Source organism: Macrosteles quadrilineatus, unplaced genomic scaffold (assembly GCF_028750875.1).
Source record: "Macrosteles quadrilineatus isolate MER2022 unplaced genomic scaffold, UCM_ALF_1.0 Scaffold_4__1_contigs__length_99947679, whole genome shotgun sequence".
Classification (NCBI taxonomy): Eukaryota; Metazoa; Arthropoda; class Insecta; order Hemiptera; family Cicadellidae; genus Macrosteles; species Macrosteles quadrilineatus.
In genome coordinates, this window is record NW_026542597.1 from 2,178,135 (window position 1) to 2,205,036 (window position 26,902).

The window sequence follows — 26,902 nt, forward strand, 5'->3', positions numbered from 1 at the left end:
CACAAGTTCCAGGAACTTTATATCGCGATTCTTGTAATAAATTTTACTGCAGAACATTTCGTTTACAAGTTTGCTCGGTTGGTAAACAAGTTAGACAGGACTTTGCAGGTGGAATTATGTTGTTCTGAGGCCTATAATTTGTTCTAGTTTCTGTAATATTGTGAATATGATTCATTCGATCATAAGAATTTTTATCCTTACTAGATGCCATACCTGACCCAGGAATTGGGAAAATACTGGGTTAATGGCTCCACTAATTTAAAATACTAGTGCACATGTTGCTCAAATTCGAGAAATTACAAAGTATTACAGGCGTTATTTCAAAACGAATAACGGTCACAATTTCCGATGACTTAAAGAGTCAACTCAAAGATAATGTATATAATCAATCACTCCACTCCAGTTATCGAAACTGAAAACGAACTCATTCTGAAAACAAACGCCCTTATGTGTATCATGTACTTATTATGAAAAGCTGTAATTAATACAAATTTTTCGTCTGTTTAAGTAAACAAATCTTTTCTTCATAAGAAATACATTGGTATTATGATGGCCTGTTGGGCAAAGCCCGAGGACTTTTATTACAGGAATTGGTGAAAGGGAGCGTTTACACAAAAAATACTTCACTTTGACACCTCGTTTGTAAAACCCCGTCCATTATTAACGGAGAGGTAGTGTTTCGTAGAAATAGCCTTCACGTATTATATATAAGGATGACTTGTAAGATGTATATTAGTTAGGCCAAAGAAAGACTGCACTTGGGAAGACTACACTCATCCCCATTCATACTTGGCTTAAAATACCTACTATGTATGGTCGCCATTTCATAAAAAAGTATTAAAGTAACTATTACATTTTAATATCGTAATTATCGAATATGTTTGATTAATGGAAGTTATTATCATAAACATCCATCATGATACATACTAAGATTACATTATTTCACATATTTACATTAGATACATAAATTTTACGTTTTTAAATTCACCAGTTACATAATAGGATATTAATTAACTAGCTTAGTTGCTGTGATTTCATAAGTTAACCATTTCATATTGATTCGCCTGGAATTCCTTTACAATTTTAGGGGACTCCATGCTTTGTTATTTTAATAAGACATATTCATTATAATTAAACAGTAAAACAAAATTTTACGTCCATTTAAACATTTATCAAGTTCTTTTTTAACAATATATTTTTTCTTTTCCGCTTGGTGCGTAAAAAAATAGATTATTTGGTTTTCCAACACGAGAGCAAGCTACATAAAGTTGTCCATGTGAGAAACATGGATTTGTTAAGTATACATAAATATATACATTTGCAATAGTTGCCCTTGAGATTTGTTAATAATTCTTGTTTCCTTTAAGTATCAAGATGTTCCAAATATAAAGGACAGCTTTAGTTCCTAATTAATACTTTTAAAGACTAATTCTTCAAAATAACTCGTCATTTTCTTAATGAGTTTATTACATGCAAACGTTAACTGTTTGATTATCACTAAAGATCTGAATCCAAATCAGAATGTAGGTCTAGAATTCGCAGCCGGGCCAAGAGTTGTATGGCCTTACAGATACAGTATTAATTTATTATAAAGTTTATGTGTGTTCATTTTCGTTATTTATTCCTCTCGTTTATTTGTTTTGAAGACTTTCTGACAAGGTCCTAGGAGCGACAACCACGCTAGGCTTGACAATGACCTAAAGTGTGTCGAACACTTTGGCAACAAGGTATCTAACCTCTAGATTAGTAATTGTTAAGTAATCCAGAAGGCAAAACCTCAGAAATAACCGAAAAACATTTTAATAAGCTCCAGATAAAGTAATAAAGATAATTATGCTACTAAAAATCTAGCCCTTAGGTTACACTATATTATACAATTTTATAATAAAATAAATAAAATAACACAATGTAAATACAAGGGAAAGGGTTAATAATTAAAAATTACGTTCTAAATACTCCCCCAACGAAGCGTAATAACTTACTCTCGACAAACAAAACATAACGTGTTGTTGGGTCGGTCAAAGACTTAGTCCTGGAGCGTGTTTATTGTATGCAAATCCCTCTTTATGATTATCTATTAAATACATCACTTGACAAAAAATGTTTCTTGCTATGTTTATAGTCCTACGTAAAAATGTGATATTTACATGGTGTACCGTACATGTGGTGGTAAAACTTTGTCTGTACACGAAAAATATTAATTACATGAAAAAAATGCTGTTATTTAAAAAGGTAGAACTTGGGTGTTTATATGTGGAACCTGCAACAAGTAGAAGCTAATTAATATCTTAAGATTTTAGTAAAGTAAAAATTTTTAGTCTGCTTTAATAATAAATCAAAATGAATGTATTTTTCCTCAAGCTACTTAAAAATTAGTTAAAACATAATATAAATATTACCATCGGTTGGAACATGTTTTTGACCCTCAAATATACTAGGTGTGAGGTCTCAGGTCCGCCAGTTGAACGGAGTGAACAAAATAGTTAAAAATAATATTTTAGTACAGGGGGACCGATCTATGGCTCGGTATAGTTTATTTTGATTGTAAAAGTAATATAAAAGAAACTCTAGTCTTATTTACAACTAATTTTGGACTTAATTATTTAAGCTTCAGTGGAATTTCAATTTATTATGATGGACAATTTTACCTGGCAATCAACAACACATCATTTTAATTTACGGTCGATGGTAAAAATCAATCATATAGGGCACTAATTTCCTCATATAAATTTCTCTTCAGTGTAATTTTTGCTCAATAGTAACAACCGATGGTTTTCTCTTTGTACTGTAAATTGTAATTTGCTAGTGTACTGTGGTTGGCTTGTTATAAACACAATAAGTTACAAGCCTTTTGTTTACTTTTTCCTCGTTATTTTGTTAAACCAACATCGTGACCAACATAGTAGTTACTAGGCAACCCATGAGGTCAATGTAAAATTTTTAAATTTTCAAATCAGTTGTGTAGTGAAATACGAATTTTCCTGAGGTAGTGGCTTTAGTCAATTAAGTTTTTAGGATAGGAATAAACTATTTACAGCATTTAAAGGAAATCGTCGAAGCCATTTTCGAGATTTTTGTGCAAGCATACATTCAAGCAAACATTGCTCATATAAGAGTATAGGATTATACATTTATGAAAATGAAATATCCTTAAAATATCCCACAATCCGCACTGCCAGCCTTTACTACTTCCTTCACTACTTCCTACGTCGTGGATCCGTTACCCCCCCCCCCTTCTCATAGCATTTAAGTACTGCAGATTCATTAATATAACTGCCACATTTGGTTTCCACACTCCACATTGCTCGCCTTTACTACTTCCTTTACCACTTCCTACGTCGTGGACCTGTTCCCCTCCCTGTCAATAGGATGCAGATACATTAATCTGAAATACATTAAGACTGCTATCCCTTACTATTTCCCCAATTCCTACGACGTGGATCCGATTCCCTCCCTTCCATTTGCATTTTAGTATTGCAGATACATTAATCTAACTGCCACTAACGGTTCCCACACTCCGCACTGCCCGCCTTTACTACTTCCTTCACCACTTCTTACGACGTGCACCTGTTTCCCTCCCTTCTCATAGCATTTAAGTATTGCAGGTACATTAATCTAACTGCCACTAACGGTTCCCACACTCCAAACTGCCAGCCTTTACTACTTCATTCACCGATTCCTACGCCGTGGACCTGTTTCCATCCCTGGCTATAGCATTTTAGAATTGCAGGTACATTAATCGAACTGCGACAAATGGTTTCCACACTCCACACTGCCAGCCTTTAGAACTTCCTTCACCACTTCCTACAGCGTGGACCTTTTTTCCCTTCCTTCCCATAGCATTTTAGGATTGCAAATAAAATCAGTAAATACAGTGGTTATTCCTTTATGCTTTTTAGCGAATTTCCCTATAGGGAAGTAGCTATTACCGTAGGTCTCATGGTAAGACCTGGGCGCGGGACCGATTTACTTTTTCATTTTGATGTCCCCAGAGGCCAAAAACACTAATCGTTCAAATTCATATATATATATTTATATATTTATATATATATATTTATATATTTATATATATATTTTTATATATATATATATTTATATGTGTGTCCGTTAGCGCGATAACTCGAGCAAAAATGATCCGATTTTGATGAAATTTGGTATAAACGTGTAAACCTACGTTTATTCGAACGAGTTCGCGAACCAGCATGATCGGACTATGGGAACGGGGGTTTATGGGGGGTTTTATGGGGTAAAAATGGGGTTTTCCCATTTTTGACCCTAAAAATAAAAAAATTTGCAATTTCTTTTTAGACCGTTTTGTAGAGCTTAAAAAAAGAAATAATTTAGTATATTGAAGCGCTGTTGTATGCCTAACGGTCACGGAGAAAATTAAAAAAATAGTGTAATTTAAAAATCCCATGTTATTCTTATGGAGAAAATGAAAATTGTTGTAGTTTACTTGTTTATGGATATAGACATAGACATAGACATAGACTTTATTTGCACAAAACATTCCATACATGTCATAACATTTAGAATAGGTGCATTGTCAAAATTAAATCCATACATAAAATATTTAAAATTAAAACTTTTAACTTAAAACCAAACACTTAAAAAAAAATTCTAAATTGTAGTTCTGTAAAAATCTTCAATTAAGTAAAAAGCCTTGTCAATAAGAAAATTATCTATTGTATCTTTAAATTTGGTTTTGCTTAGTGACTTATAGCATGGCGGAAGCACATTGTACAATCTCAGCCCAGCGTACAATGGAGATTTTTCATATAGGGTCAAACGGTGTCTGGGGAGTCTAAATATATTTTCATTTCGGGTTTCATACCTGTGATTAAAATGTATTGTTACTGGTAGCTCATTTTTAACTGAATGTATGTAATTTAATAATTCTAGTATATACAACCCCGTTAATGTATGAATTCTTAAATTTTGAAAATGTTTCTTACAAGAACTGCGTGGATGAGAGTTGGTAATAATACGAATAATACGTTTTTGTAACCTGAATAAAGTTTTAATACCAGTAGCTTGACCCCATAAAATTATGCCATATCTTAACACTGACTCCACATAAGCATGATAAACTACTTTAAGTGTCTCAATAGAAACCCAGTCCCTTAAATGTATGAATAAAGATGATATCGACCTAATTTTGTTACGTAAATAATTCAAATGTGAATCCCATTTAACTGCGTAATCTACGTAAACCCCTAAGAATTTATGAGCTTCAACTAAATTAAAGGAACAGTATTCCATATTTTTGTGTCTAGTAGAAAATTTAATAATATTTGTTTTTTCAACATTAAGTTTCAACCCATTTTCTAAAAACCATTGCTCCATGTCCTTTACCACACTTTGCAGAGAAGAAAACATTTCAGCTGTATTATTATTTTTGATCAAAGCAGTAGTGTCATTGGCAAAAAGAATTAGTTCTTTATTAATAGCTTTTGGAAGATCATTAATGTAAATAAGAAAAAAATCAACTTGAGGATATATATTGATAAAATTTGGCAAATTTATTTATTTCATCCTATACTATTGACGTATAGTCAAAAACACTTTTTACCTTCCCCGTAGCAGCAAACCTAAGCACTCGTTAAATCTAATGTTATTTAAATAGGGAATAAAAATATGTCTTATTTATGGAAATATTTGAGCAAAAATGTAATAAGACGAGTTGAAATTCGCTTAGTCTGCAGGTTTGCTGCGGCGGGGTATTTATATAGTATATTAGGTTGCTAATAACCTAACAAGCATATGCTATGATTCTTTGTTTACATCCACGTTGTTATCTCGTAACCATCATGGCAACTCAGAAGGCTAATGCTAAAAGCATTATGTTGGTTTTAAATTGTACGGACATTATCAAATTGAAATTTGTTTGTTTAACAACATGAACATAGGTTTGTCAAAATAACCCTGGAAATTTGGAATTAAATATGTTCAGCCGTTAATGAGTTAATTGATTACATAGTTTGCATAAGGTCCGGTCTCAAAGAACATCGCTCGCTGCGCTCGTTCCGCTCAATTATTACTGTCATAATATCACAAAAACCGTGAAAACTTGAAAATTATTAAACATTAATTGACATTTATTTTATTTTGTGGACAGTTAAAATTTTTAAGTTCAGGGTCAAATTGTTCTTTCTAAAATTATAGGTTAAAAAGCTGTAGAAAAATATTCAAGATATACAGCCAAATTAAACAATATAAAACTACGACAAAAGATGAAAAATATTGATTAAGATGAAAAATGAACTATACGACCTTCTAAATCCAGATTTCAAATTGAATTGAGTATTTGATAAATCCATTATATCAAATGGATTTTTAAATTGAAGACGATGTGCAGACTAATAAAATCGCCTTATATGGAGGTAAAAGCCAAACATTAATTTATAAATAAATTTAAATTAAAGACCACTACTTTAAAATGTATTTGTGAATTTATATAATACTAGCTGTACCCGCGGGCTTTGCCCCGTTTGACTTCATAAGTGAGCTCGTTCGCATGGCTCAATCACGTCCTGGTTGAATTTCGTTCGCTACGCTCACTCACCTTTAGGTTGGAGCTCGTTCGCTGCGCTCACTTGCCTTCAGGTTAGCTCGTACGCTACGCTAACTCACCTCCTTTGGTTGCAAATTGAGCTGTTGTCATAAATTAAAAAAAATAATAGTGCTACACCCTGTTGGTAATCCTTGTAACTTTAATGCTATTGCACATCATAGAACAGAACCAACTTGTTTTATTGAAACAGCTGTTAAGATTCATTAATTCCATTTAAATATGAGTACTCATAAGGTTAACATGGGAAACTCCAGAGCCACTGGGGCGGAGCCCGAGAGTCCGATCAGAATAAAAACAACTTAGTTTTCCTATTTAATGCCTAAAGAATCAGTGTACCAAGTTTCAGCCTCCTAGGTAAATGGGAAGTGGGAGAATTAGTGATGAGTGAGTGAGTGAGTGAGTCAGTCAGTGAGGGCTTCGCCTTTTATATATACTAGTGTACCTGTTGCTCGAATTCGAGCAATTGCGAAGCATTACAGGCGACTCACGAAGATTATGGAAATACTCACGATCTACGCAACAGTTAGATATAATCAAAATCTTTTGTAAATATCTTATCTTTTCTCAAAAAGCTGATCTTGTTTTTTAGTGTTTCTACAAATTTGTCCCTCTCATAGCCGCATTAGGTTGTCCCGTAATTAGGTTGGAGGAGTATTTAACGATTATAAATGAAAAAAAAAACATTATTTCTTTTCTTCTACTTGGTTGTGTTCTATGACATTTTCTATGTTTACATTGTTTGCAAATCGGTTATTTCAATGATTGCTCAAGAAATGTAGCATATTGTTAATTCAGTTTTATTTTTAGCCTTTATCAAATTGTTCAGGATTTCTTGCTTTTTTCCATTGTAATAATTTCACCAGCCCAAGTTTCGTCTACAGATGCAATACGCCAAAGAATATCACCTATGTACAATCTCCAAGAAGTGGTAAAAAAAGGCAGAAACCAAGCCATACAATAGATATAAGTTAACTCCATAAGAAATAATTTTAAGAGTTACTGTGATATTAGGATTTTCCACTGATTTGGTAATAGAACATTATATTGCAAAACATGACACGATGCAGAAGAAAATCCAATTTAAAATCAGAAAAACCTATTGCAAATAGGCTAATGTACTTCATTTTGACAAATTCAATAAATCACAATTCAAATATTAACAGCTGTTTCATTAAAAAGTAGTGTAGGATTATGCATATGGTCGTAATGTAAACAAATCTGAAGAGGCAACTTTAAAGGCTTCTGGGGCAGAGCCCCAAGGGAATTTACCTCGTTCCTCTTTTGATAGCTCATCTACAGACCAAGACTTTTCTTTAGATACCACTACCAAGTTTCTACGCCCAGCCGTTCTCTCAAATTAGCTATGACAAAAACCCCGTTTTCCTCCATAAGAATAACATGGGATGGGAATTTAAAGGCCACTGGGGCAGAGATCCAAGGGAATTCACCATGTTTCTCTTTTGATGGCTCATCTACAGACCAAGACCTTTCTTTAGACACCTCTACCGAGTTTCTACACCCAGCCGTTCTCTCAAAATAGCTATGACAAAGAAAAACAGTTTCAAATTAATATATAGATAGATAAAGAGCACAGTGGAAAATTACTTCTATTAATAACCAAGTTTCTAATGGTAACTTAAAGGGACCTCTAGATTTTAACCCTTAAAATATGTATTTTGTGTTTTCCATAGTAAAATAGTTGTAAATTATTTGTCACTGTAGCAATTGTAATCTTATGACACAAATCAGTTCTAAGTTAAGTGTAGCTAGTTTTTATGCTTTAGTACATCTAATTAATTTATTTAAACATGAATGTTTGTGCTACTTTTAAAAAAATTCATTAATGTCACGCATGATGGCCGCAACTGAACCAGCTAATTATGAATTCATCAGTAATCTTACTTTCTATAACTACACACTACCTAAACAACTTAGTGTGTCTAATTTCCTGCACACAAATAAAAGGAACACATTAACTTTAGTAGCCGTCGTCATATGAAGGACAGTCACACATCACACAGGACCGTGCCCTAAAGCGCTCATGGTAAGTACAAAGTGGCATGTTTAGGTCAGTTATCCACAATGGTGCAACGCACTGTATAATGCAAAACTACAAAAACGCCACAGTTGTTGTAAATTACTGTAATGAGTAAAGTGGAAACAATTTTGTAAGAAAACGTTGACAAAGTAGTGTATTTCCATGGTAATGAGTTATTTTAATATTTTAAACTTGTTTGAACTTCTAGGTGGTAATTATTTATCATGCCTTTCTTGCGATCTGTTAATTTTAACTTAATAGCTTTCTGTACAAAACTGTTTTGGGGTCATACACTTCTGGTTGTTATTTGTGTATACTGTCACAGACCAGAAGGTTTGCAATGCAGCAATTTATGGGGCGACTGATTGAGGCTTTCTCACGGTCACTCACATCAGGTGGATTGGGATTTAACTAGGGACGGAGTGAAACTTATATAATGTTAAAGTTATACAGACTGTCCCAAAAGTCCCGGACCGGTTTAATATTTTCTAAACGACAACAGATAAATCAACAAGATTTGGTACATCAACATCACACCTAAAAATCTACTTTTTTATGGAAATATAAATTTTCTGTCACATCATGGGGACGTCCCGCAAGGAGTCAGAAGGAAATCTTAAATAGAAGCATAGGTTGACATGTACATCAGATTAAAGGTCTTTACTAGCAGAATATAATGCTGCAAATTTAAACTCAAACGGACAACCAAGTCAAGAGTAACAGTGGTTCAAAGATTCATTTAATTTGCATTTGGGGGCAGAGCCCTAGGAGTCAGAACATTTTTGTTAGCGTAAGCATAGGTCGATATGCACATCAAATTAAAGGTCTTCACTAGTAGATTACAATGCCGTAAATTCAAGCTCAAAAGAACGCCTGAGTAAAAAATGGCAGTCGTTCAAAGATTCAAAATGGCAGGTTCAAGAAATCTTTGAACGGCCGCCATTTTGTATCGGGTGATCCTTTCGAGGCGCGGTTTCCGGCATTGAACTCAGCTAGCTAAGCCCTTTAAACTGATGTGCATATTGACCTATGCTCCTATTTAAGATTTCCTTCTGACTCCTCGTGGGACGTCCCCATGATATGACAGAAAACTGATAGTTCCTTAAAAAAGTAGATTTTTTAGTGTGGTGTTAATGTGCAAAATTTTATTGATTTATCTGTTGTCGTTTAGGAAATATTAAACCGGTCCGGGACTTTTGGGACAGTCTGTATAGTGTTATAACGTTTTTTTGGTTGCGCATACATTCTAAGAATACAGAATACAAAACTTAATGAAAGGGGTTAAGGAATTACGCTGAGATACACGAAGTAGGCTGAGGAATTTACTAGAACTAGAGTCAACTAAAGAGGTTGGGAAATTACCTCGAGATTAATGAGGTACGTTGAGATATGTGTCTTGCAATTACTGAAGTGAGATAATCAGTATACTTGAGGTTGGAAAGGAAGTAGAGTAGATCTTGAAATTTACAATACAGGTTTAGGAATTAGCTTGAGGTAAATGAAGGAAGCTGAGAAATGCACCTTGAGAGCACAATGCACAATGGGAGTTTTAAAATTACCTTGATATTAATAAAGGAGGTTGAGGAATGTACCCTGTCATAACGATGAAGGTTGAGGAAATACCTTGATATTGATGAAGAAGGTTGAGGAATATACCCTGTCATATCGATGACGGTTGAAGAATTACCTTGATGTTGATGAAGGAGGTTGAGGTATGTACCCTGCCATAACGTTGAAGGTTGAGGAAATACCTTAATATTGATGAAGAAGGTTGAGGAATGTACCCTGTCACAACGATGAATGTCGAGGAATTACCTTGATATTAATGAAGGAAGTTTGGGAATATACCCTGTCATAACGATGAAGGTTGAGGAATTACCTTGATATTAATGAAGGAGATTGAGGAATGTACCATGTCATAGCTATGAAGGTTAAGGAATTAGCTTGATATTAATGAAGGAGGTTAAGGAATGTGCCCTGTCATAATTATGAAGGCTGAGAAATTAACTTGATATTGATAAAGGAGTCTGAGGAATGAAACTATGTCATAACGATGAAGGTTGGTGAATTACTTTGATATTAATGAAGGAGGTTGCGTAATGTACCCTGTCATAATTATGTAGGTTGAGAAATTAACTTGATATTGATAAGGGAGTCTGATAAATGTACCATGTCCTAACGACGACGGTAGCGGAATTACCTTGATATTGATAAAGGAGGTTGAGGAATATTCCCAGTCATTACTCATGAATATTGAGGAATGACATTGATATTGATGAAGGACTGAAGGGGTTTGAGGAATGTACCCTGTCACAACGGTGGAGGTTAAGGCTTAAGCTTGATATTGATGAAGGAGGTTGAGGAATGTACCTTGTCATATCGATGAAGGTTGAGGAAATACCTTGATATTGATGAAGAAGGTTGAGGAATGTGCCCTGTCATAACGATAATGGTTGAGGAATTTCCTTGACATTGATGAAGGAGGTTGAGGAGTGTGCCCTGTCATAATGATGGAGGTTGAGGAATTAGCTTGATATTAATGAAAGGGGTTGGAGAATTACCTTGAGATTAACGAAGGTGGTTGCGAAATTAACTTGAGAGGAATGAAGGTGTTGCAATAGGTATCTTAAGATAAACGATGGAGGCCGAGGAATTGCCTTGATATTTTCATAGGACGACGATGGAATGATTTTACATTGATGGAGGATGTTAAGGAGAATATACCCTTCAATGTAGACATTTTAAGCTTTATGATTGTGTTTTATGACAAACTAAGGAGTTAAGGGATATGGCTTGAGGTGAATAGAGGCTGAGGAATAGCATGGGAGTCATTAAAAAGGTTGAGGAATCAAGCTTGAAGGAAATGAATGAGGTATGCAGCTTGGGATTAACGAAGGGCGTTTGGGACATACATAACGGTCAACGCAGCATGTTCAGTAATGCATTTGTCATGCACGGCTATGTGACGTATGTTAATGACGTGGCTAGTATTATTTTACTCTTATTTGTTTAGTGACTAAATCTTTTGTCTACCCAGCCAAATAATTTTAAGCCAACGAAGGAGATTAAAGTACATCAGCTTTGCTTAACGAAGGAGCGAACGTTTTCCGTTATTTCTCTTTCACTGCGTTCTTTCTCAAGTTAAAATGCTACAATTATCAGCAAATCTTTTGTAGCCTTAGGTTTTGAGGAAAGGTTGGGTAAGGAACTGATACATATCTTAAGCTTTATATTGTGTATTAGACACCACTTACACAGCGGTAGTTAATTAACGGAAAAGGTCCTAAGGGGATCCAGAGACATTAAAATGTCTTAGGACTTTATTATATTATATTGATTACAGTATGTAGTAATTTCAACAATATATAAAACAGATATAAATACTTTATGATTACCCTACTGCCTAACATATAGAGTACCTAGAGTGCATGTACTGGCACGTGATGGTTTGGGCAACGAACTTGCAGAGCTTCCCAACCTCCCACACAACAATCATCCAAACTGTTAGAGTTGCGACTATTGTGCAATCGTGGAAAAAACATATTATTCAGGTTAACATTTTGGCTAAAAAAACATGTAAAAATATAACCTTCAAACTTAGTACAATTTTTAAAATTGTTTTTAGTTTGTTGATCGGTCAGAAACTCTAGACCGAGTAACTTTAGTACTAGACATTGTTGATGTTAAGTATTTAATTCAAAAGTTTAACTAGGAAGGCCATAAAACAAGGTATGAAAGAAGGATGAGGTTAAGAACATTTTAAGGTTCATGGAGAAGGTTGAGGAAAGGACCTTGAGGTCAACAAAGGAGACATAAATAGTTTTATAATTCATCGTCTCAAGTGTGTGTATCCTTTAAAGCTTTAATATTCCGACGATAGCTAGGTAACTGAGTGGTTATAGTGCTCACCTCGTAATCAAAAGGTCGCCGGTTCGAAACTGGATCCATCTGTCCTGGTTATTGGACTTTTAATAAATGGTCCTGACTAATGAAACAGCAGGTCTTAGTCAGTAACAAAGCCACACAAGACGTATAACTTCATTTTTCTACACCCATCATCCACTCATACGCACCTCGGTTGCAAATTTCAACTGTTCTTGATAATTATATGTAACAATCAACAATAATGACATAGAAACGTGGATAATGCATGGTTGATGTGTGAAGAGTTATGATTTCATGTCAATGATGGGAGAAAGAATATTCCTCAAGGTGTTTGAAGAAGGTTAGTAAAAACAATTTGTGGTTAATTAATAAAGTTGAAGAGAATGTACCAACAAAGGATGAGCAAGAAAAAAGGATGAGCAATGAACCTTGAAGCTGAATGTGTGAGGTTGATATATGTACTTTGAGGGTTACGAAGGGGGTTAAGGAATGTACCTTAGGGCAACAAATGAGGTAGATTAAGGAATGCACCTGAAGTTGACGAATGTTCTTTAAGACAAAAAAGGTTAAGGAATGAAACGTAGAACAAGGAAGGAGGCTAAGGGATGCACCGTAACGCAAGAAATGTGTTGAAAAATGTACCTTCAAATGTAAGTCAAAGGGGGAGATTGGTGAATGTAACGTAGGCAACAAATGAGGTTGATGTATGTAATTTAGGGCAAATATGGAGGTTAACGAATGTTCCTAAGGACAATTAAGGAGATTGATGAATATAACTTCAAGGCCAACTAAGAAGAGTAAGATATGAACCTCAGGACAACGAATGAGAATGATAAATGCACCTTAGGAAAACGAATGAGGTTGATGAATTACCTTATGACAACGATTGAGGTTGATGAATGCACCTTTAGGCAACGAATGAGGTTAAGGAATGTACCTTAGGGCAATGAACGAGGTTGATTAGTGATGTACCTGAAGTTGATGAATGTCCTTTAACACAAAGAAGGATGAGGAATGAAACTTAGAACAAGGAAGAAGTTTAAGGAATGTACCTTAGGGCAACGAATGTGGCTAATAATGTACCTTAACTTAAAGGAGGAGGCTAGTGTATATATTTAGGGGCAAATAAGGAGGTTGATAAGAATACTGTAACTTAGGCAATAAATTAGGTTTATGTAATGTAATTTAGGGCAAATAAGGAGGTTAAGGAATGTTCCTAAAGTTAATTAAGGAGTTTGATGAATATAACTTATGCCAACTAAGAATATTAAGATATGTACCTGAGGGTAACGAACGAAGGAGACGTAACGAACTTTGAGTCGTCGCCCAGAATTAATCATGTGCGTACGCAAGTTGCGGCCACAGCGACGACAATACCGATCGGTCCTTAAATGTAATAATTATGTGTTCGTGATATGTGTTTTGTGTTAATGTTCAAGACGAAGCGATAGCGGATCACCTGATGATGTCACTGTGTTGACGAAACGCGTCGTATGAAAACACCATTTTGGAACGTTAGAAGGTAACATTATATTATTATTAGTAACGAACGAGGTTGATTAAGCGATGTACGAGAAGTTCATGAATGCCCTTTAACACAAAAAAGGTTGATGATTGAAACTTAGAGCAACGAACGTGTTGTAAAGACGTAGCCTAAGTCAAAGGATGAGGTTAGTGTATACATAACGAAACATAGGTAAGGGCAACGAATGAAATTGATGAATGTGCCTTAGGTCAACGAAGGAGTTAAATAAATGTCCTAACTTAAGGCTACGAAGGAGGTTGAGGTATGTAGCGAAGGGCAACGAATGAGGTTGATATATATAGCTTAGGCCGCTAAGGAGGTTCATAAATGTACCTAAGGGCTTAAGGAATGTTGCATAAGTCAACTAAGGATATTGATGTATATAGCTTAGTATATTAATGAGGTTAGGGCATTTACCATAAGACAACGAATGGGGTTAATGAGTGTGCCAAGACAAAATAAGCAGGGCAAGAAAATATACACAGATTAATAAAAGAAAAGAAAAAGAAAAACGGGAAATTTTACGAATAATTAAATAAAAACGAGACATTCAATATTTGGATTTTAGTATCATGTATATTCAATTAGCTGTAATGTTTCCACGTGTGCTCCTCACGACCAATTCAGAATTCTAGCCAATTCAGTTACGAGCTACAACGACCAATGGATGCTTAGAGTGCCCAAAGTAGTCTATTTCATACAATGGAAAGTTACATGTTGACAAGAAGATTATGGATGGTCATTCAAAAGTCTCTCACACGTCTCAGCCTCTATTAACCAATCAAGGAGAGTGAAGGTTAGTGTGATATAACATTGATATAGTTGAGTCATTCAGATGGGGACTGCTGCACTTGAAATATTGGTTTAAACATATTTCATATTAGAGTATTAGGTGTTGTATGTTCCTGTTTTTGAATACAAGTTATGTAAAAGCCGTTGTTGATATTCGCTGTTATATTACCAGTTGTTCATAACTTATACTGTTGTTAGTAGCATAAGTTATCAATTTTTGTTATTCTTAATTAATTAGTTTATCTGCCCACTCTTCATTGTCAATTTTTGTAACTTCCTGTCAAGTCTTTTCTCTCCACATGTAAATCTAGTCTTTTGTTATTAACTTCCTTTTTGTCTAATCTTGTACATCTAGACTGTTATCTATGTTTGTTATATTCGCTGTTATATTACCAGATGTTCATAGTTTATACCGTTATTAGTAGCATAAGTTGTCAGTCTTTGTTATTCGTATTGAATTAGTTTATATGCCCTTTTTAACTCTTCGTTGTTAATTTTTGTAACTTCCATGTCAAGTCTGTTGTCTCCACAACTGAATTTAGCCTTTGTTATTAACTTACTTTTGTCTAATCTAGTACATCTAGACTTTTAGTTATACTTTCCACCACCTTGTATATAACACTTTGTATTATTGGCATTGTCGTTGATACTTAAATAAATGCCCAAATGAAATTGTTCCTAAAAAGTAGCTGTTTCCCTACCTAATGTTATACCCGTGCCGAATATAGTGTAATTTTGACACGATTGAATCAAGTGTAGCCGTAATTTATAAACTATTTAACAGAACTCGTTTAACCGTTGTAGTTTCAAAAAACATCATCATATGTCCATGTAAAAGGGGTTTATTTTTAAAAGCTATAATGCAGTAATCAATGATGTAATCCTAAACATAATCTCCGCCTAAATAAGATCCTCTGATAATACAGAGTTGGAATGATTTAGTGCATGGTCATAAACTGAAAGTCGGTCATATAAGTTGTTCTCCTAATTGACTGACTAAGAATGACATATAAGTTGGACTCCTAATTGACTGACTAAAAATGATTTATCAAAATTATTGAATTTTAACCAGTACGTTGCATTACATATTGCAGCCTATACTTTCAAATTGTTACAATTTGGAGGAGGATTTAAAGGTTGAACATTACATATAGGATATAGGAGGTGACCTCCTTATGGAGCTAGTTAATGGCGGGGGTGGGGATGAAGATTAGGCGTGGTGGTTGGCGCCCTTTCCCAGCTCAAATGACCTACACTGGGGATCATTTGAACTACATGACTGTCATTTAAACAAAATATTCCACATATTCAGATAGTACCTAAATAACTTGATTTCTTTTAAACGATTCAAAACATAAAACGTTTATGTTAAACAGTTTTGCTTGACTATTCAACACAAATGTCATTGAGACAATCGGTTTATAGAGATAAAAGGATTGATATTTCGATGCATATATCAATCAATGACAGGTTTACAGATGTAGTCTTGATTCTGCTGCAGCGACTGGCTCCTGCGTATGGAACCGAACGCTTACGAACATTCACGACCTTATACGAGCCTTTACTCACGTTCCTCTTCAACATTTCAACTAAATCTTTTGAAAAAGAAATAGTTAAAACGATTCATCACAAACTAATGGATAACTTGCAATACTAAATTAATTTATATAGGATAATTATATGAATTAAACAAACATGGTGAGGTTTTTAATGAGCCAAAATTGATTACCAAACCCTGTAAAAGGTTTTAATGGTGTCAAGAAGTAGGGTTTTTGCCGGACTATTTTACACATTTGAGCGTTTATGGTATCATGTAACCAAAGAAAAAGCCAGAAAACATACTTTTGGGATGCACAGATGTAAGTTATACCATTTTGAAAATAAACTTAAAGAAATGAAATGTGGTATGCGATATTTGCGACATTATTGATGGATTTAAAACATTATAAAGTCCCAAAATAAATAAATTCATATGATTATATTTTCTCTATTCGTTTAACTGTGTTCTAAATGAATTGCTAGTAACTTACAGACATTTACAAAATATGATCAACAATTCTTGAAAACGATAATTTTAACACTAAACATAACAAAAAAATATTGAAAATTTTTAAATAAATCCCTGGTTTTAAAATATTTTTCACTTTACCCAGCTAATACGAATCTATCCACAAAAGGATAGAAAACACAGTGCAGGAAGCCTATACACAGGGTAAGGGAGCGTCAATTATTTATGCAGCCATACACTGATCACTGGAGATTTTCTACGACTATCTTTACTATTGTAGGAATATTGTTGGCTTGCCTTTGCCAGTGGATGTGTAGCGAAGGTCCCCATGGTAATCCACAAGCGGCTAAAACGAACAACGGCACTTGTACCAGAACGTCATATTACCTACTGGGGCAGGGCCACTGCCGACACGTCGATACTGGGTCTGCGCGAGCGGTGTTGCCGCTTGGTGCAGCACAGGCCCCGCCACCGTCACCAACCCATACCCACACCATTGTTGTGGTGCCTACACGTACCCATACAATTGTTGTGGTGCCTACATGTACCCATACCATTGTTGTGGTGCCTACACGTACCCACACCATTGTTGTGGTGCCTACACGTGCCCACACAATTGTTGTGGTGCCTACACGTACCCACACCATTGTTGTGGTGCCTACACGCGCCCATACAATTGTTGTGGTGCATACCCATACCCATGTCATTGTTGTGGTACCTGCCTATCCATTCAATACTATTATTGTGGTGCCTACACACATCCGTGCCTACTCGTACTCATACCATTGTTGTGGTGCATAGCCATACCCATGCCATTGTTGTGGTACATAGCCATACCCAAACCATTTTTGTAGTGCCTACACGTACCCATACCGTTGTTGTGGTGCCTATACGTGCTCATACCATTGTTGTGGTGCATGCCTATACCCATGTCATTGTTGTGGTACCTGCCTATTCATACCCATACTGATGTTGTGGTGCCTACCCATATCAATACCATTGTTGTGGTGCATACCTAATACCCATACCCACACCATTGTTGTGGTGCCTATCCACATCCATGCCATTTTTGTGGTACCTATCTTTTCCCATAATAATGATGGGGTGCTTACACATAATCACAGAATTATTGTCACCATAAACCATACAACCCATAACCCACACCATGCCTACCCATACCCATATCATTGTTGTGGGGCCTAACCGTATACATGCTATTGTTGTTGTGAATACCCATACCCATATCATTGTTGTGGGGCCTAACCGTATACATGCCATTGTTGTTGTGAATACCCATAACCATACCATTATTGTGGTGTCTACCTAATACCCATACCACACCATTATTGTGGTGCCTACCCGCATCCAAGCCATTGTTGTGTTACATATATATTGCTGTGGTGCCTGCACATAATCACACCATTGCTGTAACCATGAACCATACAAACCATTTCGACACTATTATTGTGGTGACACCCCACCGACATCATTCATCATTGTTGTGGTGTTCGAATCCATAACATTAAATAGTACAAACCCAAACCTGTACCCAAAACATAGAATAAAACCATATTATACAGCAAAAAAATTTAAAAAAATATTGAATGTTAATTGTTTGTATCAAATTTAAGAGTAAAAAATAGCACGTGAAAATCAGCGATAAAAATATATTTCTATCAATTATCAGGAATATATTTTAATTTATACTAACTTATGTTGGAAAATAAAAAAGAATAAAAAAATTAATGCAGCGAAAGAATATTTGACACATAATTATAATAACGAATGTATTTATAAAAAAAGTTTACGTAAATAATAATTAGAAAATATCATATATTGTGCCGGAATATAACTTGTAAGTTTAGGAGGAAATATACTGCGAGAGTAATACGAAGCTAATTTCATATAAATCTCGGTAAAATATTTATGGTTTTGTCAATATTTTAGTTCAAACTTTTCGTGCTATTATTTTTCAAGGATTTGAAGATTTGAGACTATTTAACCTCATATTAAACCTTAGACAGAAATATCATACTACATATTTCCCATAATACATAAGAAGACTTTTTAAATTTATGATTGCGAAGTGGTAACAAACATTACTAGCCTGAAGCATTATTATTTATTTATGAAATCATGCGATTTAAATGAATGATACCTTTTAGCGAATTTCCAATAAGCTATTACCGTAGTACTCATGGTAAGACCTGGACCCGGGACCAATTTACATTTTCGTTTTGAGGTCCCTAGAGGCCAAAAACACCATCCGTTCAAATTCATATATATATATATTAATATATATATTTATATATATATCCGATTTTGATGAAATTTGGTACAAACGTGTAAACCTACGATTATTCGAACAAGTTCGCGAACCAGCATGATCGGACTATGGGAACGGGGGTTTATGGGGTAAAAATAGGGGTTTCTCATTTTTGACCCAAAAAATACAAAATTTTACAATTTCTTTTCACGCCATTTTGTAAAGCATAAAAAAACAAATAATTTAGTATATTGAAGCGTTACTGTGCGCATAATGGTTACGGAGAAAATTCCAAAAAACTGTAAAATTTAAAATCCCCATGTTATTCTTATGGAGAATAAGTAAACTGTTGTAGTTTGCTTATTTATGAACATATTTTGATCAAATTTGGAAAATGTTTTTATTTCTTACTAACTATTAACTTAAAAAAAAGTTTTACCCTCCCTGATGCAGCAAACCTAAGTACTTGTTAAACTAATTGTATTTAAATCGGGAATAAATGTTATAATTTTAAGTAGACATTTCAGTGTAAATCAAATCAGTCAAATGGAAATTCGCTTAGTCTGCAGGTTTGCTGTGGCGGGGGTATTTAAATTTATGATTGCAAAGTGGTAACAAACATTACTAGCCAGAAACATTATTTATGAAATCATGCAATTAAAATGAATGATACCTTTTTCTATATCCATATTCCAATGCTGGAATGGTTTACAGGACAAAACACGTAACAAAAACACTGATATTTGCCGCAGTCACCTATAAACTTGTTTATGACTGTCAGCAAAGCATTTACTATCCTATAGACATTACTTTACCGTCCATAAATTTGATGATAGGAAAATAAAACCAAAAATTAAGTAAGAAAAGAGTCATTCACTATAAATCAATGTTAGCCTTAACTTTTTCTCAACTTTTAACTTAACTTTTCTTATCTTATTTTTTATATTTTTTATTTTATTTTTTATTTTATTTTTTATTTTATTTATTTATTTTATTTATATATTTTTTATTATTATTTTTTTTATCTTATCTTTTTTTTAATTTTTTTTTCTTTTTTTCTCTTAACTTTTACAAGTGATATAATTCAACAATAAAATTTTGTCTCATGAATATACCTTCAAATACGTTATTACGTAACTAATAAGAATTTTATACACCAACCAGAGGTTCTAAAAACCCAATGTGGATTTTAAAAACAAATCCTCAAAATCGTGGATATATGATGGTAATCACTCACACTCAAAGGTAACTTCGCGATAGTGATCTACTGTTCTGGCTTAGTTCTTAATAACATGAAAACAAAATCAAAATTTTCAATATATTTAAGTAATTGTTTACTTTTTCATAACGAAAATATGTGACAGTGCCATTCCAAAGCAGTACAGTATGTATTATGATTCTTGTGTTAATTTCATAATAAATAGTTTTTGTTTAAATTACTTTCCCCTTTCTTTATTATTTACCCTTCATGCGTATTTATTATAATTGCAAGTCAGTTAACACATGGTTAACAATACTATTGACCACTCCGGAACCACGCGCAACAATGTATCATAGAATACTATCTCGTACTTTGGACTTTATTTCTTGAAAGTTCATTCTTCTCAAAAAGTCAAATTGATTTGGTAAAAAAATATATATCTGTTAAATTGTAAGTGGGAATGTAAAGGTTTGGATTTAAAAAGGCTAAAATTAATAAAACCTTTGAAATTAAATTATAAAAAAACGATGTACAATGTTCTTTATTTGAGAACAGAGTAGTAGAACGGGCGATTCATATAGGATAAATTTGATTTCATATATATGATTTTGCTTTCATAAAGAATTTTTTAATGTGTTTAAATTCTTTATTATAATTAAATTATGATTCGATTAAAAACTAACTGCTATTCGTAATGTATAACTTAGAGAAATAATTTTGTTCTCAATTAATTCATAAAAATGGGTTTCTTCTTTGTTTCATTTTTGAAAGAAGAACCCATTCAAAACTACGGCTATTTGCATTGTAACATCTATTAATACAATTTTCATTTTTAATTGTGCTGATTGTTTAAACCATTGCCATAAGTTAAAATGATTACCGTTACTCTCTACCCAGATATTAATTGCTTCCAACAATTTCCATAAACTGATATTTTTCATGAATTATTCCATATCCTAATGTGGTGTTATAACCCCGACAGCTTGTTCAAGAAACTGAGATGTTTACTTAAACAAGAAACAACATAAGATCAAGTATTGATCCTTGCAGGAATCTGTATCTTGCTCCAATGCTTTTCAGCATTGTCACCGACTTCTAAATACATACAATAATATTAAAATACATTATTTGTTGTGTTTTAATTATTTGTTTACTCTGATGAATCTATAAAATATTTCAAACTACTTTTAGCGAATTTCCCTATAGGGAAGTAGCTATTACCGTAGGTCTCATGGTAAGACCTGGGTCCGGGACCGATTTACTTTTTCATTTTGATGTCTCCAGAGGCCAAAAACACCATCCGTTCAAATTCATATAAATATATATATATATATATATATATATACCGGGTGTCCAAAACCACCCGTACACCCCTTTCAAAACGATGGAAACCTTTTCTTACAAACAAAAAATAATACAGAACTAGCTAAATTGGGCACGGTCTACCAAATGGTGATAATTTCAAATCCAAAATCACACCGGAAGCGGCTTTTTAGACCGGAAGTTGACTTTTTTAAATGTAAACTACCACTTTTTATTACAGAATCGGATTCTACGTTGAAAAATACTTAACTTTTGTCTAAAACATTTTTTGAAAAAACTTGTTTTCTACCTCCAATCCCCCATTAAAGTCAATAATTTTTGGTCATTCATCTGCCAAAATTACTCGAAACAATAATAGAGAAAAACAAATAACAAAGATTACATAAAGACATATGATGAATAGAATCAGCTGTTTATTTTAAACACCTTAGCAATTAAGTAACAGCTGGTCTACACATTGGTAAGTTTATTTTTTTTATAATTTATTTTTACATTTGACTCCTTAAATGTAAAAAGAAATGATTTATTTTTAAAATTAAATATAATTAAGCAATGTGTAGACCAGCTGTTACTCAATTGCTAAGGTGTTTACAATGAACAGCTGATTCTATTCATCATATGTCTTTAGGTAATCTTTGTTATTTGTTTTTCTCTATTATTGTTTCGAGTAACTTTGACAGTTGAATGACCAAAAATTAATGATTTTAATGGGGAATTAGAGGTAGAAAAAAAGTGTTCTTCAAAAAATGTTTTAGACAAAAGTTAAGTTTTTTTCAACGTAGAATCCGATTCTGTAATCAAAATTGGTAGTTTACATTTTAAAAAATCAACTTCCGGGCTGAAAAAGCCACTTCCGGTGTGATTTTGGATTTGAAATTATCACCATTTGGTAGACCGTGCCCAATATAGCTAGTTCTCTATTATTTTTTGTTTATAAGAAATGGTTTCCATCGTTTTGAAAGGGGTGTACGGGTGGTTTTGGACACCCGGTATATATATATATATATATATATTTTATATGTGTCCGTTAGCGCGATAACTCAAGCAAAAATGATCCGATTTTGATGAAATTTGGTACAAACTTGTAAACCTACGTTTATTCGAACGAGTTCGCGAACCAGCATAATCGGACCATGGGAACAGGGGTTTATGGGGGGTTTTGTGGGGTAATTTACCCTAAAAACAAATAATTTTGTAATTTCTTTCTCAACCATTTTGTAGAGCTTAAAAAAAGAAATAATTTAGTATATTGAAGCGCTGTTGTATGCCTAACGGTCATGGAGAAAATTAAAAAAAAGTGTAATTTAAAATTCCCATGTTATTCTTATGGAGAAAATGAAAACTGTTGTAATTTTCTTGTTTATGGATATAATGTTGATAAAATTTTGTAAATTTATTTATTTCATCCTATTCTATTGACATATGGTCAAAAACACTTTTTACCTTCCCCGTAGCAGCAAACCTAAGCACTCGTTAAATCTAATGTTATTTAAATTGGAAATATATATGTCTTATTTATGGAAATATTTTAGTAAAAATGTAATCAGACAAGTTGAAATTCGCTTAGTCTGCAGGTTTGCTGCGGCAGGGGTATTTGGTCTTTTGGTTGTTATTGTTCTCTAAAACTTGATATAAGATCCTATAATCATAGATAAAACATACTTGTGTATGTGAACCTATGCTTTAATATTTCAAAATAAGCTTCCCTTTTATTTCGATATTGGATAAATTAAGTTTGTGTATTAGAAAGCTCAATGTATTTTACGGGCATACATTGTGTCATAGTATTAAACTTAGTATTTTTGTAATTTCAAACTGCTTGTTAGTCTATTTGAAGTGAAAGGTATTAAAAAATGGAGTAAATACACATATTGATCTTAATTACAGTTTTAAACGATGTAATGATAAATTGTGGTTTGTTTCAAATTCGAGGTTTTGTTTAATTTCAACACAAAATAAACACTTTCGCAATATACTTAGTAAAAGAGGATTATCATGATTAATCCTTCACTTTTTATTAATTTATTTATCATTGCTCTTCTTGCCATACACAAGCTGAAATTTCTGCATTAACATTACTACGAATTGTCTAAGTAATTGGTATACTCTTATAAGTAACCGTAATGGTATGTATAGGTATACAAAGGTACGGTAAACTTTTAACAATTCGATTTACATAACCACTCGACTAAAAATGTACCCTGAAACCTAATACAAACACGAATACAATGTGTTCTAAAAGATATTGTAGATTAATCAAGACAAAATCCACAATGAACAAAATTTTTAGTCAAATTAATAAAATGTACTCATAATTTACGAAAAATGTTTTATTAATAGACAAACTTAAACGTCATGGATTCCAGAATTCAAATCTTAAAACGAGCATACTAATGATGTGTTAATAAATTGATGTAATTTAATGAATTATTTACTGGTCTTAGAGAGAATTTTTAGTTAAAGACATTACAGAGAAGTAGAAATAGGTGTTGTAGGGTAAATATTATTGAATACTTATTTTAAAATCAATATTAAGAAATCTTCAACCTTTGAGTGCACAAACGAGCATCCAATCTTGTGTTAATTGAGATTAATTATTGTGTTACTCGTAAACACTAAAGGTCATAAAAGCAGATGAAATTGTTATTAATTACTTACACAAAAACGTGTTAGGTGTAGGATGATGGCATGAAAAATAACGGAAAATCTGTATGAAGAGGTATGACTAGTGTTACATGGTAACTCTCTACCACAGGGAGCGCGGCAGTGGTTCGAAAGTCAATACTCCGAAAGGCACTAGTCCGAAAGAAATTACGTGGTCAGGCACTGCTTCGAATGTCATAAGTCCGGGAGGCACTGGTTCGAAAGTCACAACTCCGAAAGTCACTAGTTCGAAACATTATGTGCATCCAGGCACTGGTCCAAAACAATGTGTGCACCCAGGCACTGCTCCGAAAGTCATAACACCGAACGTCACTAGTCAGAAAAGAATGCAAGGGTCAGGCACTGGTCCGAAAAAATGTGCGTGGTCAGGCACAAATATATGGTCAATCTGAGGCTAAGACACTGGCGATCAACTATGGGTTTAGACAAAACCCAAGAAGCTAAACTGCCATAGGAAACCATAAATCATGGATCGAACATTTATTTTATCATACAGATTTGAGTGATAAATGTAGACTAACGTCTTCTGTATCAAACTTCGAATTCTGAAATGAGCATTAAAATCACATGATTTAGTAAACGAATAATTTGATTGGATTATGGTTGTACGTCACCATCACAAGAATTGTTTTTTACGGCGAAAATGAGTGAAGAATGGGTTTTGAATGGATAGGATCAGCTGTTTGTTTTTTCAACCAGAACGACTTTTCCGCCTAATGACTATGAACAGCTGGGTCCAATTGCACACCATAAACAGGCCACTGCTTGTGGATATGACCTACGACCTTCTAACTAGAAGAGCACAATGACCACTTAGTTACCCAGCTGCATCAATGAATGTATTTACAGCTTCATATGATTAGAAATGATCGTTAATTGCAGTCGTGATGACATCAGTAAGGATAAGACTACTGGGTTATTCCAGATACGGACTAGTCGGCGCCAGGCAATGCTGGCATGTGGTCAAGTCTACACAGTATCTTAGTCCTAGTCATGTATCGTTATTTATGCTGCACCATCAACCTACAAACAATCACAGTACAGTAACTGTTATAGAATAATCATCTTTTTGTATTACACTGCAATATAAACGGCTGTTTATAATCATAATATGCTTGTTTTTAAATAAGTGAGACGGAGTGGAGAAAATGTTGTAGATTGTTCTGTGTAAATGTAGGAGAGAGTAAAAAATAGTTTCGATTAATTGATTGTATAATATTTGTATTTAAATATAATTTTTTTATATATTCGTGTAACCAAATAGTTACATAGTATACATCACCACAGGGCAATAAATACCTCTTTATCATCATTAATTATATTCAGAAATGTGTATTTAACGAATTAAATTCTAATTTCATATCCTGTTGGCAGATTCTTATTCTTTTAGCCAACGATTAAATTTTATATTTTCGTTTTACTGCAGCAATAACAGCCGTTTTAAATGCATGCTTTGTGGGTCTAAAAGCTTTTTTAGCGAATTTCCCATGTAGGGAATAAGCTATTACCGTAGTACTCATGGTAAGACCTGGACCCGGGACCCATTTACTTTTTCATTTTGAGGTCCCTAGAGACCAAAAACACTATCCGTTTAAATCTAATATATAAAATTCTCGTGTCACAGTGTTTGTCTGCAAACTCCTCCGGAACGACTTCACCGATCGTTATGAAATTTGGTGTGTAAATTCTGTAGGTATGCGAATCGGACGTAAACTATTTCCCGTTTCGAAATTCTTAAAAGGGCTCCGCCCCAGTGGCTCTGGAGTTTCCCATGTTAACCTTATGAGAAATGGAATTAATGAATCTTAACAGCTGTTTCAATAAAACAAGTTGGTTCTGTTCTATGATGTTCAATAGCATTAAAGTTACAAGGATTACCAACCGGGTGCAGCACTAGCACTATTATTTCTTTTACATTTATGACAACAGGTAATTTGCAACCAAAAGGTGAGTGAGCGTAGCGAACGAACTTCAACCTGGAGGCGAGTGAGCGTAGCGAACGAGCTAACCTGAAGGCAAGTGAGCGCAGCGAACGAGCTCCAACCTAAAGGTGAGTGAGCGTAGCGAACGAGCTCCAACCCAAAGGTGAGTGAGCGTAGCGAACGAACTTCAACCAGGACGTGATTGAGCGATGCGAACGAGATCATCTTGAAAATTAAACGTAACGGTACTTTCTTTCCATCGGTCTGTCTTAGGGGAAACCTATAACTTAGGCGATACGAAGTTCGCCGGGTCAGCTAGTATATATATATATATATATATTTATATTTATATATATGTGTCCGTTAGCGCGATAACTCGAGCAAAAATCATCCGATTTTGATGAAATTTGGTACAAACGTGTAAACCTACGTTTTGAACGAGTTCGCGAACCAGCGTGATCGGACTATGGGAACAGGGGTCTATGGGGGGTTTTATGGGGTAAAAATTGGTTTTTCCCATTTTTGACCCTAAAAAATTAAAATTTAGCAATTTCTTTCCAAACCAATTTGTAAAGCTTAAAAAAACAAACAATTATTGAAGCGTTATTATGCGCCTAATGGTTACGGAGAAAATTCCAAAAAACTGTAAATTTAAAATTCCCATGTTATTCTTATGGAGAATAAATAAACTGTTGTAGTTTGCT

The 26,902-nt window shown here is 34.0% G+C and overlaps 1 protein-coding gene across 6 annotated transcripts in view; it reads right to left on the minus strand.

Moving 5' to 3' along the window:
* Positions 1 to 26,902, minus strand: part of LOC128991937 (voltage-dependent calcium channel type A subunit alpha-1-like) — a 392,598-nt gene that overhangs the window by 148,152 nt on the left and 217,544 nt on the right. Inside the window, exon 1 of one of the 6 annotated variants that reach the window (XM_054415231.1) lies at positions 17,120 to 17,286. The exons of the other annotated variants lie outside the window; for them this stretch is intronic. The gene's annotated coding sequence lies outside the window, so the exon portion shown is untranslated. Of the gene's footprint in view, positions 1 to 17,119; positions 17,287 to 26,902 lie in introns of those variants that run through there. 6 annotated transcript variants of the gene reach the window in all.